Below are 14,850 nucleotides of genomic sequence, written 5' to 3'. Positions count from 1 at the left end.
CAAAATAACTGTATTCATGACACAGAATGCAAGCGAAGGTGTTAAGGAGGAAAACAACAATTTTTTGTACTATTCACAGCAGATACATGCAATATGCTGCTGCTATTACTATCAATGATAATCATCATCACTTACCCAACTGAGGGTGGGGGTGGGTGGAGCCTATCCCTGCTGCCATAGAGCAAGAGGCAGGATACAACTCCCCAGACCGGTCTCTAGCAGGGCTAACACAGAGAGAGACAGACAGCCATTCACACCTATGGGTAGTTTAGAACAGGGCTCTTCAACTCCAGGCCTCGAGAGCCCCTCTGCTGCAGGCTTTAGATGTGTCTCTGCTTCAACACACCTGAGTCAAATATAGAAGTCATTAGCAGGACTCTGGAGAACTTGACTGCATGCTGAGGAGGGAATTCAGCCATTTGATTCAGGTGTGTTGGATCAGGGACACATGTAAAACCTGCAGGACAGGGGCTCTTGAGGCCTGGAGCTGAAGAGCCCTGGTTTAGAATCACCAGCTAACCTAACCCCACTGACTGCATGCAAGTGAACGGTGGGAGGAAGCCGGAGTAGCCGGAAAAAACATGCAAACTCCATGGATAGATGGTGGATTCAAACCCAGGACCTTCTTACTGTGAAGCAACAGTGCTAACCAACAACAGCAGCCGCAGACTCAAGGTTAAAGATGCATGCATGCATGTATGCATGCATGGATGGATGGATGGAAAGAATGAACACAATATAATAACTTTATTGTCCACACTGGTGAAAATTGTCTTTGGTACAGCCACTAATTATAATCATAATCAGACATTCATACATAAACATTAAACTGCATATCAGTACATAAGAGACATGGCACAATTAAAAACCTACATAAAAACACAATCACACTATGGTGAACACAAGGTCAGCAGAAGATGGACAGACGGACAGATGGACGGATGGATGGATCATGAAGGATGCAGGAGGAGCTGTGACTGAGGACGCACAGGTGTACACATGTTTTTACCTTCAGCGTAACAGACTTGAGTGAAAATCTGCAGAAAGTTGAGAGTATTTCTAAAAAAGCTGATTGAAATCCTCCTGTTGTTCAGGTCACCTACAGGTGAAGGCTGTGTGCCTTTCCACTGTGGTCTGTGAAGCGTAATGTGGTGACAGTGGACTCGCTGAATGTGGACAAAATGCATTTTTGAAATTTTACAAATTTTTCCTCAGAGACCTCTGTAAAAACAAATACTTCCTTCTTTGCCCTTTTTTCAGAATGTATTTTGTGGGTATTTTTTTAATGCACTCACTCAAAATTAATAAGGAATAATTTTGAGTAAAATGCATCAGAAACATATAAAATCAAAGGTTTATTTATTCTAATAAATCACTCACTGGGGGAAATATACTATAACCTGACTCTATACCCTTACATTTAAGTTTTACATTGTACTTATGGAGCTATATGGGAAATTTACTGTAATCAAATTATTTAACGTCAACATTTTGGGCATACATATTTTTTGAGTGCTTGTTTCACTGGCTGGGCCCATGAGGACTGAAATGAGTCTGACCCCCCCCCCCCCCCCAACAATTTGATCTCATTTCTGTTTTATCAGTTAAGACGACTGGCCAATGTCACGCCCACTCAGGTCAGCTGATCTGTCACTGTTGGCCATCCCAACAGAGACAGCTGAGAGGTGACCACGCCGCTGCTCCCTTTGCACATCAGACAGGCTGTTTGTTGGTACTTGTGTGCAGCGCTTTGGCACTGCCAGTGATTTTAAAGTGCTTCATAAACAAAGTTGAGTTGAGGTGTAAAAACCTACACACTGAAAAGTCCACTCTGTCTGTATTTAGTTCTAAATATAAAAGCTGCCATGAACACAAATGACAGCCGTCTCTTTAAAATGATGGAAGATGCTTCATCTTGTTAAACGAGCGTCTCCTCGAATCTTTTTGTCTCCGTTAGGAGGGAGAAGGACCTGAGCAGAGGTCCAAACTAAGGACAGAGAGGTGTGAGCTAACATCTGACCAGCAGAGGGAGCCACAGGCTTCTTTAACCTGACTGGGAAGCAGCAGAAACACACCTGAACTGACGATGTTACTGAAAGTGAAGAAAGATGAGAACTGCTGCCCTCCTTCATGTCCATAATTCATGTGCAGCTGTTGATGTAAGAATGAGAAATGCCAGTTTTGTGGATAAAGTAAAAATGTATTTGTGTAGCACATTTCAGCAGCGAGGCGGTTCAAAGTGCTTTACATCATAAGAACATCAAACAAATATGCAGTAAAATCAATAAAAGCATTAAAAACATCAATCAAGTACACAGTAAATCATCACACAAAATCATTAAGCCATCAAGCAGATACACATGATCATCATAGAGAGGTGGTCAATATGTAATAAGATATTTTGTCTAGAGCGGCTTTATATTCAAAACAGGTGGGTTTTCAGCCTTGATTTAAAGGAATTTAGTGTTTCGGCTGTTTTGCAGTTTTCTGGGAGTTTGTTTCACATTAAAGTGCATAAAAACTGAAAGCTGCTTCTCCATGTTTGGTTCTGGTTCTGGGGATACAAAGTAGACTGGAACCAGAAGACCTGAGTGTTCTGGAAGGTTGATACGATGATAGTAAGTCTTTAATGTATTGTGGTGCTAAATCGTTCAGCGATTTATAAACTAATACAAGTATTTTAAAGTCTATTCTCTGGGCTACAGGTAGCCAGTGTAAGGACTTTAAAACTGGGGTGATGTGCTCCATTTTTCTAGTCTTGGTGAGAACACGAGCAGCAGCATTTTGGATTAGCTGCAGCTGTCTGATCGATTTTTTTGGCAGACCTGTGAAGATACTATTGCAATAATCAATGCGGCTAAAGATAAATGCATGGATGAGTTTCTCTAGATCTTGTTGTCCTTTAATTCTAGAAATGTTCTTCAGGTGGTAGAAAGCCGACTTTGTAACTGTTTTTATGTGTCTCTGAAGGTTCAGGTCTGAGTCCATTACTACACCCAGATTTCGGGCCTATTCACAGGTTTCTAATTGTAGTAGCTGAAGCTGCGCGCTGACTCTTGATCGTTCCTCTTTAGGTCCAAAGATAATAACTTCAGTTTTGTTTCTGTTCAGCTGGAGAAAGTTTTGGCACATCCACACATTGATTTGTTCTAAGCATCTGTTCAGTGCTTGGATAGGTTCTGAGTCAGCTGGTGATAATGTGATATAGAGCTGTGTATCATCTGCATGGTTATGATAACTAATCCTATTACTTGTTATAATCTGAACTAGTGGGAGCATGTAGATATTAAATAGAAGGGGTCCCAGGATTGAGCCTTGGGGTACTCCACATGTGACTCCTGTCCGCTCTGAAAAGAAATTGCCTATTGACACAAAGAAGTTCCTGTTCTTTAGGTAGGAATTGAGCCAGTTAAGTACTGTGTCTGAGAGTCCGACCCAGTTCTCTAGTCACTTTAGTAATATATCATGGTCAACAGTGTCAAATGCTGTGCTAAGGTCCAGTAGAACCAGCACTGTGGTTCTTCCACAGTCTTCTGCAGTCTATTTGTGTGGATATCACTGAACACTTTGACGAGGGCAGTCTCAGTGCTGTGGTGAGCACAGAAATCTGGACTGAAAAACCTCAAAGCGGTTTGTCATTGTTAAGAAGCTATTTAACTGTTGAAATACAGCTTTTTCAATAATTTTGCTCATGAATGGAAGGTTAGAGATTGGTCTGTAATTTTGCAATAGCAATTTATCAAGATTGTTCTTTTTTAATGGTGGTTTGATAACTGCTGTCTTTAGAGCCTGGGGGAAAACACCTGATGAGAGGGATGAGTTTACTATTTGAATCAGGTCAAAAGCAATGACAGGCAGAACTTTCTTAAGGAAGGCTGTAAGGAGGATATCAAGATATTTCCTGTTATCGTGGTGCTCCAGAGGCCGCTGCTGTCTATGTGAAGCTCTATGAAGCTGTTTTCCTGCTGTAGCTTTGAATGAAGATGAGGCGCTCAGCTCACATCCCAGAAGGATCAGCAGCGTTATGGAAACTCAGGCAGGTCGCCTTCAAAGTAAAAGTTGTTTCTTTAAATGTGTTGGCTGCAGCAGTAAAATCCAGCTGAAACACATAAAATAAATGTTGATAATATTCTGTATTTGTCACTTTAATCACCCTGACATCATGACAACAACTCCAAGCATCTGTAAAATCCTACAAAGTTGTATACTTAAATGATGTAAGACATGGCGAAAGTGTCTGATTTCACCACATTAAAAACTGTTTTTCTTGAATTTGACTCACTGAGAGAGCTTTTCATGTAAGATCACTCACTATTTGGATCTGCATTACAAAACTGATCAACATCCTATAAGAAGTGTTGTCACTGAAACTGACTTCAGATTGTTTTCTACCCTGTCTGATGGTTTATGGGTGAGCAGGACTCCAGGCAAGCTGTTCTGCTCTTTGGAGTCAATAATGGTAATTGGGATGCATTGGAGTTCATGTAATAGTCCAGGAGATCTCCATGTTCTGTACATATTTGATCAAAGTATTGATAAGCATGTGAGAATCCAAATGATCATCTGAGAGCAAAATTAGCCCCACAGGCTCTCTGACCTTAGTATTTGGCCCAAACACAAATGCTCACCTCAAAAGGTCCAGCACATTCTGGACTCTGAGATTCTTGGTTGCCTTATGATTATATGTTTTTTTTGTATATTTTTTTCTTAGTATATTTACTCGTGTTCTTATTTCTTAGTGCTTTTGTTTAGCTATTTGTTATTCTTAGCGATCCCTGGTTTATTTAATGTTTATATAGTTTCCTGTGGTTTCTCTTTGGTGTACATAGGTTTTCTAGTTCCACTGTTTTAGAGGTTTCCTCCTCCCTTGTGTCAAGTCCCCTGTGTTTAAGTCTTGTCTGTGTCTTCCCTGTTTTGTTATCACTTCCTGTTTTAATCTGTGAGTAAGTAGTCTTTGTGCTTTGCTGTGTCCTGTGAGGACTACAAGGAGGCTGTCACTTCCAGGTTACAAAGACTGGTTTCTAGCCTAATATGGAGTTTGGACTCCTTGCATGCATTAGTAAGAGACTTCCTATTAAACACTTTACACCTTTGTCCCCCAGCTGTTATTCCCTCAAGGACTGTTATGGCTACTACATTAGCCCCTCCTGAGACTGTGTGCTATGCACCTGAGTGTGACCCCTCTGAGAGTCTTGCTCCTGGTGAGACCAAGTAGACATGTGGAGGGCTTGGATTTCTGGATGAGGTCAGTGATTTCAGGGAGAGTTGGTAGGTGAAAGCTGGAGAGCAGCAGACAGAGGTGTGGAAGTTCAGATGGGGGGAAACAGAAATTGGACGTAGTTGTTGTTGGATTTTGTCAATTTTTTCACTGAAAAACAACATGAGGGAGTTTTAGGTTACAGTGGAGTAAAAATGAGAAGGAAAAAAGTCGGGGGGTGGGGGGGGGGTGGAGAATATTATTTAGCAGTGAAAACAGGGTCTTGATGTTGCCTTCATTGGAGGAAATAAGGCAGAAGTAGTAGGCAGATTTGGTTGCTGAAAATCTTTTGATTGACATATCCATTTTTTATTTCCTGATCTACTGCTAAGTCCAAGGAGGAGACAGATATCAGTCCACACTTGCACTTCCTGTGTTCTGTACACAGCTGAAGGAATGCAGCTTTCGTAGGATAAAGAAACTCACCACCAACAGAAACAGTGACCTGAGATAATTACCTGCCACAGCAGTCTCAGTCATGGTGGCCCATTGCTCACACTCAATACCAGACAAGCAGGTACAATTCACATTACAAACTAATAACAATGAGACACCAACACAACAAAACTGGAATAACTGTATTTATAATAATTTATAATCACAATAAACAGTCGCCTCAAGGCGCTTTATATCGAAGGTAAAGACCTTATAGTAATACAGAGACAGCCCAACAGTCAAAGGACCCCCTATGAGCAGCACTTGGTAACAGCGCGAAGGAAAAACAGGAAGAAACCTCTGTCAGAACCAGGCTCAGGGAGAGGCAGTCATCTTAGGCACTTTGAGTGCTCAGCTAGAGTAGAAAGGTGCTAAATAAGAACTAGTCCATTTACCATTTACCTTCTGCCGTGACCAGTGGGGGCTGAGGGGAGAGAGACAGGGCAAAAGCCACACTGTGGAAAAGAGACAGAGATTAATAATAACTAATGATTAAATGCAGAGTCTTGTGTAAACACACAGAATTATTAGATATGATTCAAACCACTGCAGTGCAGTACCTTTAATACCTATAGTATGCTCCAATCTTTGTAATAAAATGTTATGGTCAACAGTATCAAAGCTGCACTGAGGTCCAACAGGACAAGAACAGAGATGAGTCCACTGTCAGAGGCTGTAAGAAGATCATTGGTAACCTTCACTAACGCTGTTTCTGTACTGTGATGAATTCTGAAACCCGACTGAAACTCTTCAAATAAACCGTTCCTCTGCAGATGATCAGTTAGCTGTTTTACAACTACTCTTTCAAGAATCTTTGAGAGAAAAGGAAGGTTGGAGATTGGCTTATAATTAGCTAAGACAGCTGGGTCAGTGATGGCAAAGTAAATCATAAGTAAGAAAAACTCTTAACTAAGGACAGAAAATAAACTCAGACCACTGGGTCAAAGACCAGTACCATGACAGTCGGCTCCCAGTGGTCTTAGAATCTAACTCAACCCGGGTGGGTGGAGAGGACCCTCACGGACGGACAGAAGAGCACAATGTACACAAGGACGCATAAGAGTATATACAAAAGACAAACAGTCCAGGTGATAGACCTGGCCAAGGGGCTAGACAAAACAGACAAAGTACACTGAAAAAAGTAAACCTGCACTGTCATTAGTGTAATGTGTTTATTTGGATTCCAATAAATAAAAAATATTAGTTTGCTCTTTCAAACTAATCTGTTTAATTTATGCTTATGGGTGAATTAAAATGTTTTACCTTACTATAATGGTACTGATAGCAGGGCACCAAAGTGAATTTTTTGAATTCAATGAAAGCACTTTTTTTTAGGTTGAGTATGATTTGCTCATGCGCAGTCTTTAAAACTAAGTTCTGGCGGTATAGTTTTACTTCCGCCTGAAACCAGAGCTTCCATTTCAGCGAAGTTGTTACGGAACGGCGAGAACGGGATTGAAGAAAGGGCAGCTTCTGTTGAGAGGTAAGCATTAAACTCTGATAAAACGTTGTTAAATCTGAATGGAAATATCCTGTCTTAGATTTATATGGGCTAAGTAATATGAGATAATATAAGTTCCAGGGGGTGAGCGGAGAAGAAACCTTGTGCTATGAATTGTTCTGATCAGCTTTGCAAAGGAAACCACACCGACAGGGGTTCCGCTGCCGGTTCCAGCGCGTTTTCCACCGCGAACGCACTCGGTCCTCGGCCGAAAAACGAGTTCAACTCGGGCCCGCAAGCTAGCTGGTCTCGAACCAAGAACGCTTGACAAGAGCGGCAGAGCAGTTAAACAGAAAAGCGGTGTGAAAACGCAGGCTCGTTCTTAAGCTGTTTGCAGGTGCAAGCACTGGCACGCGAACCAGCACCTCAGCGGTGGTGCATCAGCTAACAAAATGCATGCACAGTTAGCTAGTTAGGATTATGTATTGAGTCTGACAGTGGTGCTAAATAATTAATTGACTCAAATTTAACTCAAATAGTAACAAAATTAATCAGGAAACAAAGGTTTCTGAACCACAGAATCCATGTGAAGGCACTCAATTTTAAAGGTACACTGTTAAGCATTTTTATACAAGCGAGGTGTCTTGAAACAGGATGGTTTTGGTATGTATAACAATAAAAATGGTATGCTCTGTGGGGTTTTTTTTAATCACTGCGAGAAAGTGTGTTAATGTAAAATTAAAATACTCAATGTTAAATAATCTTTTCTCTTTTAACTTCAGAAAGTGTCCACCAGTTACACTGTATTTCTGCTGTGCAACCAACTTGGAAGTCCTGGGTCAACCTGTGGTAAGTTCTTTGTACAATGTGCATTTGTGATAACTGGATCATCCTTTGATAACCCTGTTCTCCTTACACCTCACCCCTTGTGTTTTTCCTCAGTTATCCATGCATGTGGAAATGTAAAGAATATGATCTTCTTCATATTCAAGAAGATCTGAACTTCTAAAACATTACAAACTTGATCATCTCAGAGCACCATGGCAGACATGGCACCTGTTTGATTGCTGATCGTTTTAAGTGAAGACAACAGCGTAAGAATGGAGCTGCACAAAGGGATTCCAAACTCATTGGAAGAGCTTATTGATGAGGTTAAGAATGCGTGTGGATTAGAGGGACACACAAGGCTGCAGTATAAGGACACCGATTTTGGAAACATATTTGTGAATCTGACCTCTACATCTGTGATTAGGGATCTTAAATTCTCAAAGTTGTTCAGTTAGACCCTGATACCACAACTGTTGTCTTGTACCCGGTTGATCCCTCAATAAGTATCAACACTTCTGTAAGTGGCCTGGACAGTGATGACTCCTCTGTTTCTGCACATACAGATGACACAGTGTTGCTTAGCAGCCCCTCACCAGACTCACTAAGGACACAGCAGTGGCCACAAGTGTTCCAAATCCCAAACTTCTCCTATGACACAAAATGCCAACTGCAGAAGGCAAATGTGGAGTACATGAAAAGCCAAACAAAACTGACTCCTAGTTCAAAAATGTTGTCAGACATAGTGGAGAAATTAGCTGAAAGTGTGTATGCATACACACCATATCCTGAAGATGGTCACTACAGCGATGTTGCTGAGGCACTCACAAGAAAGCACCCCTGCCTTAGAGAGCCAAGATCTTTCAGTCAGAGCTATGGGTGGAAACAGAGGCTCAAGATAAAAATGGCCAACTACCGGACCCAACTCAAGGCACATGGCACGTCTGCTGAGCTCACAGTGAATTCTTTAAAAGCAAAAATTCCAGGGGATGCCTTTCCGGCATAGAATGTGAAGAGTCCTAGATGAGCTGAGGTCAACCATTTTCCATCTTTTCCAATTGGTGAGACTACAGAAAGCTTGGAACAAGAGAGGATTTCCTTTTTGGCAGAAATGCAGAAAAGAAACAACCAGCAAACAGTAAAAGCAAAGATGGCAAAGACATTTGGATACCGAAGACAGGAAATCGTACAGAAGCCAGCCAACCGCTGAAGAAATTTTGGTGAGATGGCCAGCACTTCTCCTAATGGAAGAGGTATGCTTTGTTGTTGTTCTTCTGAGCAGTTCGTTTATTCATGTACTAATGGTTATACTGTAAGAATAAAGATAAGCAATTTCTGAGATGAGATAAATTTATTAATATTAATTGCACATTCAAAAAAAAGCTGATCTTGAAGCAGTGTGATCAATCCCATAGATGTTTTTTGAAAGAAAATTTCAGTTCTGTCTGCATGCTCATTTTGTTTTGCAGATCAATGCTGAGTTCCTGCGAATTCCAACAGTTCCTTTGGAGGCTACGTTTTTGGCACTCCACCAAACTGCTGGAGGTCATTAGGAGGAAGGGAGGACGTGTGAAAGAGCAGACCTCCAGGATCTTACAAGTTGTAGATGAGGTATCTGAGAAGACTCACTGGGATTTATAGCTGAATAGTTGTTTTGTGTAGGAGTGAGTTAGATTTTAATTAATAACAATTGTTCTTACTCAGACTGTTGACATCACCATCAAAAGAGAAGCTGTCCTTAAAGCTCTGATGATCTACCTGGGTGAGCCTGTTGAGCATCTTTTTAAAGAGTACCAGGTAAGGAGATCTGTTGCACTAACACTAGTAACATCCACAGACCATTTTTTGTGGTTGAAATTCAACATTTCACTAGATATTTTTCTCCTTTTATTTTTGTCTATTGTATTTGGGCCCAAATTGAAGTAACGGCATGCCATAGTGGGAGAAACAAATACATTTAATTTTAACAGAGAACTCTTGTTGTTGTAGTATATCTGGTAAATTGTCTAGTGTTTCAGAAAGTAATGGAACTGTTTATATTTAGGCTGTTATGCTTTGGTAGAGGTCTGTACTCTTTTAGTTGTCATAAATAATTTTTCTTGGTGTGTCTGCAGGATGAGCAGGAGGATGACCAACTGCAGCTGGAAACCATGGCGATCTTGTCACTGGGAGAGAGGATCCTTTCCATCCACCCAAAGACATCAAGATCATCATCGATGGAACACAGGTCCTGGATGATGTGCCTTCTGTTTGCAACAGCTGTTGCCATGTTCTATGGGCTCATATATGCACTCAACCTAAAATATCCCAAAATCTGCAGTACACTCTTGAATTCTTTCAAAAACTCCTGATGGAGCTTGGTGGAAAAAATATGTCCTCAAGGTTTATAGGCTGAGTACCCAACTTCACAGCTGTTAAATTGACTTGGTCACTTGATTTTACTTTTCCATTGGTTCTTCTACAGTACATTCAAGACGTTCGCATTCAGAGACTTAAATTGCACGATGACCTGAGTTTAGAGACATCGTCACTGTTCTGAAAAACTGAAGAGCAATTGGATTTGCAGGTGTTGTTTTTCAGACCATGAAAGAGGCTGGCCCTTCCCCACCCATATGTTTGAAAGTTATGGAACTGATGATAATTCCTTTTGGAATAGCTCTCACTTTATTATTTTTGATAACATATTTTATGTTGACCATTTTGAAGAGGGGGCAACTGCTGATTTTGTTTTAGGAAGACAAGGACAATATGTACCCATTGTATGTTAACTAAAACTGCAGACATATTTTAATTGTTTTTTTTTCTCTCAATTTATAATGCAAGCATTTTGTTCAAAATGCCTGTTAATGTTTATACATTTTCAAATATATGTAATGTTTTGGATGTTCACTGAACCATAAATGTTATGTAAAGACATGTTTTGTGTTTAAATCAAAATTTTATGAATAAAAGTTTCTGAAATGCTTATTTGATTCTTAATATACGTTATAAACAACTTATAACATTCAAGCCAACTTAAAAAGAAATAATATGCTCAAACATTTCAACATGGTTTACATCAACTTAAAATTTTTAGGTTAGATTTAGTAGAATATTTACATTAAGTAATAAAGCCAATGTATTTACCGTATTTTTCGGACTATAAGCCGCTACGTTTTTCCCACGTTTTGAACCATGCGGCTTATAGCCCGGTGCGGCGTTTCTGTGGATTTTTCTTTAACCACCAGGGGGCTCTTTAGCAGGATATGAATCATGGGACGTCAAAGTTGGAAATCAAAGAAGAAAGCGCCAACAAGTGCTAGCAGCAGGCACAAAAGAGATTTTTTTCAAACTCCCTCATCATGGAAACCACAAAAAGAACTTCCTATGATGCCGCTTTTAAGTTGAGGGCTATCGACCTGGCACTACAGGAGGGAAATAGAGCCGCTGCACGTAAGCTCGGCGTGAACGAATCAATGGTGAATTGACTTCTTATAACTCAATTTGGGGTTGTCTGTCCCCCTCTGCTGAGTGCCGAAGTAATTGTGGAAAACCGAGAGCGGCGGAGATACCAGCGGCTTATAGCCCGGTGCGGCTTATATATGTACGTTTCCAGTTTTTTTCCAAAAAATTTGTAGGTGCGGCTTATAGTATGGTGCGCTCTATAGTCCGGAAAATACGGTATTTCAATTTAGAACAATTTGAAAGAATTGGTTCTCTTCACCTTTATAAATTAGTTACATGAATTTAAAAATTTTAGGTTACACTAAAAGATTTATTTACATTTGGTCAATGCAAAATATTAGGTGTGACAGATTACTTCAATTTTTTTTAAGTGAGTCAATGATATATTTTTTTCAGTGTAGTTCTGGTGGCTGCCCAGGCCATGGGACAAGGCTTATGGGGCTGAGGCTGGCTGTGAGGCCAGCGGCAGAGGCAAAATTGTTCAGGAGCCAGCGGCAGTCCTCTGGAAGCTGACAAAGGAGATGGAGCTACCCTGGTGGACGGCAATGGGGAAAGCACAGATGAGGGCAGAGTGGGCAGAGGTGACAGGACACCTCAGGTACTTTGGCTGGGGGCTGATGATGGCAGCAAGGACGCTCCAGTGATTTGACTGGAGGCCGGTGGTGACAAGACACCTCCAGTGGCTTGACTTTGGGCTGGCATCTGTGGTGGTGATCCCTCTGAGGCTTGGGTTGAGGGTCGGGTTCAGGCCAGGGTACACAAGGCCCACAGGCCCTGGATTCTCAGGCTCTAGTGGAGCGGGACCCACTGAACTCACAGCCCAGGAACAGGAGGTGTGGGGACCTGGCCACCCTCACCCTGGGAGCATGGACAGGCAGCAGGTGTTCAGGCATGGGGGGGGGGGGGGGGTCTGGCAGTCTGTAGGCATGGAACATCACCTTGAGCTGGCAGAATAATGGAATAATGGAATGATCACTTTCAGATTTAAAAGAAACATTGTTTTATTATTGGGGGTTCATCAACAAAACCAGCTTTGGCCCGCTTGGAGACCTCCAGCCTGTCGGCTCAGATACACAACCTGAAATCTTGTTGCTGACTGGCTCAGAAATACAAACATATAACTTTGTTAGCAGACAGCCCAGAAACAGAATTCACTGAGTTGGGAACAAAAGCCTCTGGTTTCATTTTCTCAGGCCCCGAGTGAGCATGAACAAAAGGTCCATTTCACTTACAAATGAGGTTGTGGAGAACCACCGTCAGCACACGCAGACTGAGAAGCAGTCTCTGACTGCTATGAGGAGCTGAAATGGTCTGGACACGTGCAAACGAGGATATTAGGGATAGGGTGAGGTGGAGGCAGATGATCCACAGTGGCAACCCCTAAAGGAGCAGCAGAAAGAAGACACCGAAAGAAACATGAGACTGAGAGAAGGTGACTGATTCAAGACCTCAGTAAGACAGAAGTTAAACTGGAGCTTATTGATACATTCATTTCCCAAGCCAGACTAATTTGTTTGATAGAAGACTTCAAATCTTTTGTTTGGGGCATGTGGCTCCATAGTTTAGTGATTTGCATGTTTGTCTATCAAGCAAAAGATTCTTGGGTGAGTTTGAGTGGAGACAGAAAGCAGGAAGGAAGCAGGAAGCCATCAGGTGTAACTCTGTGAGCACTCCTCATTATAAGGGAGGTGCCTAAAAGCAGCTTTTTTTTTTTCTTTTTTGGAGCACCATTCTGGTCCACACGCCACACCTGCTGGTGCTGATAGCATGTCATGGGGCACATGTGGGCTGTGCTACACGGGCCTGTGGGGGCATGTTTGCTGGGAATTTCCAGATATGCTTTTGGAGCAGTAATTGAGTTTGACGCATTTAATAACTTGCTCTACATCAGGACAAAGAGGCTGCGCTGTTATCAGCCATTCTCCTGTCAAAAACTGTTGCCATGCTCTCATTTCCACAAGGATGTCAGAGCAGGAGCGAGAAGTATCTTGTATCTCTCTAAACACACACACACCACACACACACACACACACACACACATGCACGCACACTTCTGAAGAAAAGTTTCATCAGCTGTGGTTTGAATAACAAACCATTTCTCCTCTTTCTGCTAAACTGACCTGTGAATCAGACCCTGTATCAGAGGGCTGTGTTTATTACTTCGTTCAGCAAAGGTTATTCATCGAAGGCTTCACCACAGAAATGTTTCTGGTCATTGTGCAACACATATCTCTGGAAGAGGTACATCACCGCTCCAAGCAGCACAGCCACAGACTGATGAAACATCTGAACACGGCTGATTTCATAGAGCTCACCAGGAGTGAAGGGAACAAATATTGTGTCATTGTGGTTGACATGTTCTTTAAGTGGGTGGAGGCCTTTGCAACATCAGAAGGAGAGAGTGCAGCAGTGCAAAGCGCTGCTGACAGATTGTTCCCTACTAAAGTTAGCAGTTATAAAGGCTAAGGAGAGTTGGGACAGTGGCTTCTGAGAGGGGCGTCAGGCAGCAGCTGGCAGGAGAGAGAATTTGAGCTGAGGATGCCTGCACGCGTGTAAAAGTTGCAAAACATAGCGCCGGGGTGGCTCAGTGGTGGAGCAGGAGACCATGTTTTCCGCGAGCCTGAAAACAGGTAGCGCAGGTTTGCTACAAACAAGAGCACAATCAAAATAGTTTTGCGACATACAACCCGGTGTTGCTGTTGTGTATGTTTCGGGACTGACCGTAGACTTTAGTGCTACACTCTTCAAACGGCCTTTTTTGCTCTGCTGAAAGGGTAAAAATGTTTTATGAATTTTTTATGAAAAGCAGAGGGTTTTTTTTTTTTTTTCTCAGAAGAAGAAACTGAATTTGTAGCCGATGCACTCAGGCTGACATTTATTTTATTCAACTCAAATTATATTTTCTTTCATAATTTGATTGATGAAAACTTTTTTCTCATCACCAGAAACCGTCTGCGAAACACTGACGTCACCCGCCGAGTCACCAGCAGCGATCTGCGTCTGTGGATCATCAGGTCTGAAGCTGCAGCTTCCTCTGAAAGCTCACCTGTCTGACACGTTCACGCAGGTGAACACCAAATGTCCTGAACTTTCCAAACTCGGAACAAATAGAAGGATGTTCAGAGGAAGCTGTGGTAGTCTTCTTCTGTGAAAGTGTTATTTTCAGCAGCTGCTCTGGTCTTTAGTCAGCTTTGGCTCACAGCGCTTTAGTTTCCTCTGGGTGAAACACTCAGACTCTCCGTGTTTACTGTGACCTCAGTTTCTTTATGCTGGTTTTTGTTTCACTGAACACCGCACAGGTGAAACTACAGGTGAGGATAAAAGCGGACTTCAGGCAGACATGAAGTGGCACATCTGGCCGCAACAAAGACGGGTATGATCTCTGATAAGACATCTCTGTGTGTCTCTCTCTCGCGCCCCTTTTTCTTTTTGAAAAACAGAACTGGAA

At 41.9% G+C, this 14,850-nt stretch overlaps 1 long non-coding RNA gene across 1 annotated transcript; it reads left to right on the top strand.

Annotated features, from left to right (window-relative positions):
* Positions 1 to 7,913: 7,913 nt before the first annotated feature.
* On the top strand, positions 7,914 to 10,116 carry LOC115788481 (uncharacterized). Its single transcript, XR_004020591.1, has 5 exons — positions 7,914 to 7,982; positions 8,076 to 9,211; positions 9,428 to 9,569; positions 9,663 to 9,755; positions 10,073 to 10,116. It is a non-coding gene; the product is annotated as an uncharacterized LOC115788481 (long non-coding RNA).
* Positions 10,117 to 14,850: the final 4,734 nt, after the last annotated feature.

The sequence above is a fragment of the Archocentrus centrarchus genome, chromosome 1 (assembly GCF_007364275.1).
Source record: "Archocentrus centrarchus isolate MPI-CPG fArcCen1 chromosome 1, fArcCen1, whole genome shotgun sequence".
NCBI lineage: Eukaryota > Metazoa > Chordata > Actinopteri > Cichliformes > Cichlidae > Archocentrus > Archocentrus centrarchus.
The sequence above is the reverse complement of the archived record's forward strand: the minus strand, read 5'-3'. Positions and strand labels throughout refer to the sequence as shown.